We start from the raw sequence: 6,000 nt of genomic DNA, 5'->3' as shown, positions 1-6,000 counted from the left end.
AGGGGAGATCCTGGCGTGCAGCCCGCTGCCGTGCAGGAGAGCTCAAAGGGCTCTTGGGCTGCTCACTATTTATGGGGGATAAGATGATTGACCCATAGTCATATTTGCATGCCGACCACAGATTTTAGTTTCTGCGGTGGACGCATTGCACAATAGCCCTAGGCTATTGTGGTGTTATCTGTCTCCTGAATCCACTTTGAGCCGATGCAGCCATCATGACCAGATGCATCCATTACAATCACCACTGGTGGTTATCACCTAAGCAGGGTTGCAGGAGATAAAGGTCGGGGGTGGAGGAAGCACACTGTCACAAGGAGATATTTCTGTACACATTAATGGAAATGCTTTTGCAACAAAAATAAATATGAATCATTGAATGGGAATGTGCATGGTTATGTTAAAAACATGCAAGTCAATTGAAAGGTGACTCCTGTTTCCAAAATTGAAATCAACAGTTTCAAACTCCAGCTTCTATTCAGCAATTTTTCCATTGACTGATATACACAGTAAATTCATATCTAAGATCACTAACTCCAGCTATATTTGTGCAGACTAAGGTCCATTTTTCAGGCAATGCATTCATCACGTAGCTACAATGACAACAGACCCAGCACCACGCAAATCTGTCTTCAGCCCATTCTCGTTTGTCACACCATACTCACAAGCACAGCGTTTTGATGCCTGGAGTGAGACCTGCTTCTCCCACCAGCCTCCAGCACGACCTTGGCGTGTTGCTTCACACCTCTCCGCCTCAGTTACTTCAACTGTAAAGTGGAGAAATGACACCAACCGATTTTGTGAAACGCTCGAGGTATAACAATGAAAAGTGTTACCTGATGGGGTCATTTGTACCAATGAGGAGCAGCAGCCCAGCTTGCTCTCATACCAGGCAGCGTTTATACACCTGACTTCTCAAAAACCTGGGCAGAAAGCTAGCCTGTGCATGTGTCCTGGTTTCAGCTGGGATAGAGTTAATTTTCTTCTCAGTAGCTGCTATAGTGCTGTGTTTTGGATTTAGTATGAGAATAATGTGCTAACGCACTGATGCTCTAGTTGTTGCTAAGTAGTGCTTACACTGGTCAAGGACTTTTCAGATTCCCATGCTCTGCCAGGTGCACAAGAAGCTGGGAGGGGGCTCAGCCAAACTGGCCAAAGGGCTCTTCCATACCATATGGCTTCATGCTCAGTACAGAAACTGGGGGGAGGTGGCCGGGGGGCAGCGATCGCTGCTCGGGGACGGGCTGGGCATCAGTCGGCGGGTGGTGAGTGGTTGCATCACTTGGGTTTTATCTTTGGGTTTTGTTTCTCTCTCTCTTTGTTTTCCTTTTCATTACTATTATTATTAATAATAATTATTAATGATTATTATTTTATTTCAATTATTAAACTTCTTATCTCAACCCACACGTTTTCTTACTTTTGCTCTTCAGATTCTCTCCCCCATCTCACCAGGGCAGAAGGGTGAGTGAGCGGCTGTGTGGTGCTTAGTTGCCAACTGAGGCTAAACCACGACAGTCTTTTTTGTCGCCCAATGTGGGGCATGAAGGGTTTGAGATAACAACAGATTAACCAAAGCATGTTAAGGAATTTATATATGTTAAAAGTTGTGGGTCAGTATATTGATTCGTCTGTTCTTGATATTAGCTGAGAGATTATATATATAGATATCTAGCATACCTAGATATAGATATTCACCATGCTCATTTTTTTGCTGTACATGCTAAAGATAGGTTTTGGGTTTTGCAACAGCAGAGCAATTGTGCTCTGCAGTGATTAGTGATGTTTTGCCTGGGAGATTTGTTGTTAAAACACTGTCCTTGAGCTTAATCTGGTATTTGGGTTTTGTACTGAAGCCATTACTGTACCTCAGGTACCACCTCATGGAGACAATTAGCAATTATACCTCTTCCTCTGAGAGGTTTTTTATGGAGGAAATACAGAATGGCACCTTTGCTACGTTCTTCTATGATATCTCCTCCTTCATTGCAATAACTTTTTGGCATCTTGAACATCCTTGAGGAGTTAAAGTAATTCTATTGTTATTTCTTGGGAATATTGTTTCGGTTTTGTCTAAGGTTAATAAGTAATTTAAGAGTATCATCCAGAGATCTGTCCCAAGGCTGGATAGTTCTGAGTGGCAGGGTGTGTGGGATAGCATGGGCAAATGTCTAGGATGGTGGGCACCTCCAGTGTTTTGGAACTTCACCCCTGAACAAATGCAGAATACTGAAAAATTAGTAGAATATTTGGAAAAAGTATGCTGTCACCCTGGCAATTCTAGGGACACACAAATCACTGCAATGTGCTGGGGCCTGGCCCATGCCTACCAACCCCTGTTCAACACTATTCAGTACCCTCAAGGGGAAGAGAAGGTCTCTGGATCTGATGACAAAATGACAGGCACGGCGGCTACTCCAACCCCCACTGCGGCTGAACCAGAGAACCAACCCATGCCAGTATCAGCGCCCCTATAAAGAGCAAGAAATCCTGGAAGCGAAAGTCAGCTGATTTAGTAAGGGATGATGAAACGGCAGGGCCATCAGGAGGAGAGGAGGAGGAAGAGGAAGAACTCCTAAACGATACAGAAGCCACACAATCCCTATCCCTGAGAGAGCTGTAAGATATACACAAAAAGATTTCAGCCGTTGTCCAGGCGAGCACATTGTCACCTGGCTGCTCTGATGCTGGAATAACAGGGCCAGTAGCCTGGAATTAGAGGGTAAGGAAGCCAAGCAGCTGGGATCCCTTTCTAGGGAAGGGGACATTGACAAAGAGATTGGAATTGGCACAAGCCCTCAGCCTCTGGAGGCAACTACTGCCAGCTATGAAGGAAAGGTATCCCTTCAAGGAAGATGCTATATATTGCCCAGGCAAATGGACCACCATGGAGAGAGGTATCCAGTACCTGAGGGAATTAGCCGTGCTGGAGGTGATTTATGGTGACCTGGACAAGAAGCAGTTATCCAAAGATCCAGATGAAGTCCGGTGCACGTGACCCATGTGTCAGAAGTTTGTACGGAGCACACCATCATCGCATGCCAACTGAATGGCAGTAATGACCTGGAAAGATGGAGAGGAACAAATGGTGGATGAATTGGCTGGCCAACTCCAGCAATACAAAGAAAGTCTCTCTTCCTCCCTCATCTTGGCTGGGGAGAAACTGTCCTGGGAGTTCCAGCAACTCAAAGAGGATAGGTCCTACTCTCCACCTGTATGGACCAGTATCTCAGCCATTAGGAGTCAGTGTCCCTCTGCTCAAGAGAGAGGATGTAGAGGGTACACACCATGGGGCACCCTGTGGTTTTACCTGCGTGACCACAGAGAGGACATGAGGAAGTGGGATGGAAAATCTACCTCGACCCTAGAGGCACGGGTACATGAGTTACAAGGAAAAACAATCACGCAAGGAGGTTCTTCCAGGAAAATTGCTGCTCCAGTTTCCAGTGAGCAGTTCCCCAGACAGAGTAGAAGGGCTGATTTTGCTTCCAGTCTTAATAAAGGGACTTGTGATTTGCATTTCCAGGAAGTGAGTAACTAATACTATGACCAGGACGAGAGGGGCCCTGCCTCCAGCCAGGTGGAGGAAAGGGACAGCCGGGTTTACTGGACTGTGTGGATTCAATGGCTTGGCACATCAGACCCACAGGAGTATAAGGCTCTAGTAGACACCGGTGCACGGTGTACCCTAATGCCATCAAGCTATAAAGGGGCAGAACCCATCCGTATTTCTGGAGTGACAGGGGGATCCCAAGAGCTGACTGTATTGGAGGCTGAAGTGAGCCTAACCGGGAATGAGTGGCAAAAGCACCCCATTGGGACTGGCCCAGAGGCTCCGTGCATCCTTGGCATAGACTGCCTCAGGAGAGGGTAGTTCAAGGACCCAAAAGGGTAACAGTGGGCTTTTGGTATAGCTGCCTTGGAGATGGAGGAAATTTAACAGCTGTCCACCTTGCCCGGTCTCTTGGAGGACCCTTCTGTTGTGGAGTTGCTGGGGGTCAAAGAACAACGGGTGCCAGTCGCTACCACAACTGTGCACCAGTGGCAACATTGCACCAACCGAGGCTCCCTGATTCCCATCCATAAGCTGATGTGTTGACTGGAGAGCCAAGGAGTGATCAGCAAGACTCGCTCACCCTTTAACAGTCCCATATGGCCAGTGCGAAAGTCTAATGGAGAGTGGAGACTGACAGTAGACTATCGTGGCCTGAACGAAGTCACGCCACCGCTGAGCGCTGCCGTGCCAGACATGCTGGAACTTCAACATGAAGTGGACCCAACGGCAGCCAAGTGGTATGCCACAACTGATATTGCTAATGTGTTCTTCTCAATCCCTTTGGCAGCAGAGTGCAGGCCCCAGTTTGCTTTCACTTGGAGGGGCGTCCAATACACCTGGAATCGACTGCCCCAGGGGTGGAAACACAGCCCTGCCATTTGCCATGGACTGATCCAGACTGCACTGGAACAGGTGAAGCCTGGAACATCTGCAGTACATGGAGGACATCATCGTGTGGGGCAACACAGCAGAAGAGGTTTTTGAGAAAGGGAAGAAAATAGTCCAAATCCTTCTGAAGGCTGGTTGTGCCATAAAACAAAGTAAGGTCAAGGGACCTGCACAGGAGATCCAGTTTTTAGGAATAAAATGGCAAGGTGGGTGGTGTTGTATCCCAATGGATGTCATTGACAAAATAACAGCCATGTCTCCACCCACTAGGAAAAAGGAAATACAAGCTTTCTAGGCACTGTGGGTTTTTGGCGAATGTATTTTCCAAATCACAGTCTGATTGTAAGCCCTCTCTATCAAGTGACTCAGAAAAACAATTTCAAATGGGCCCCTGAGCAACGACAAGCCTTTGAACAAATTAAGCAGGAGATAGTTCATGTAGTAGCCCTTGGGCCAGTCCGGGCAGGGCAAGATGTAAGAAGCGTGCTCTACACCGCAGCCGGGGAGAATGGCCCTACCTGGAGCCTCTGGCAGAAAGCACCAGGGGAGACTTGAGGTCACCCCTAGGGTTTTGGAGCTGGGGATACAGAGGATCCGAGGTCCACTATACTCCAACTGAGAAAGAGATATTGGTAGCATATGAAGGGGTTCGAGCTGCTTCGGAAGTGGTTAGTACTGAAGCACAGCTCCTTTCGGCACCCCGACTGCCAGTGCTGGATGTTCCAAGGGAGGGTCCCCTCTACACATCGTGTAACTGATACTACGTGGAGTAAGTGGGTTGCACTGATCACACAATGGGCTCAAATAGGAAGCCCCAGTCACCCAGGGATCTTGGAAGTGATCATGGACTGGCCAGAAGGCAAAGGTTTCGGAATACCGCCAGAGGAGAAGGTGCTGCATTCTGAGGAGGCCCCACTGTATAGTAAACTGCCAGAAAATGAGAAGCAATATGCCCTGTTCACTGATGGGTCTTGTTGTATTGTAGGAAAGCATCAGAGATGGAAAGCTGCTGTATGACAAGTCCTATATGCTTTATGACAAAGTCCTATATGGCAAATTGTAGAAAGTGCTGAAGGAGAAGTTTAATCGAGGTGTATTTGCAGAATTGAAGGCCATCCAGCTAGCTTTAGACATTGCTGACTGAGAAAATTGGCCAGTACTTTATCTCTATACTGACTCATGGATGGTGGCAAATGCCCTGTGGGGGTGGTTGCAGCAATGGAAGCAGAACAACTGGCAGTGCAGAGGTAAACCTGTTTGGGCTGCTGCATTGTGGCAAGATATTGCTGCCCAGGTAGAGAATCTTGTACGTCACGTAGCTGCTCACGTACCCAAGAGTCGGGCCACTGAAGAACATCAAAACAACCAGCAGGTGGATCAGGCTGCTAAGACTGAAGTAGCTCAGGTAGCTCTGGACTGGCAATATAAGGGTGAATTATTTATGGCTTAGTGGGCCCGTGGCACCTCAGGCCATCAAGGAAGAGATGCAACATATAGATGGGCTCGTGATTGAGGGGTGGATTTTACCATGGGCACTCTTGCACAGGTTGTCCATGAAT

This window comes from Mycteria americana, chromosome 1 (genome assembly GCF_035582795.1).
Source record: "Mycteria americana isolate JAX WOST 10 ecotype Jacksonville Zoo and Gardens chromosome 1, USCA_MyAme_1.0, whole genome shotgun sequence".
Classification (NCBI taxonomy): Eukaryota; Metazoa; Chordata; class Aves; order Ciconiiformes; family Ciconiidae; genus Mycteria; species Mycteria americana.
Note: the sequence above shows the minus strand (reverse complement) of the source record.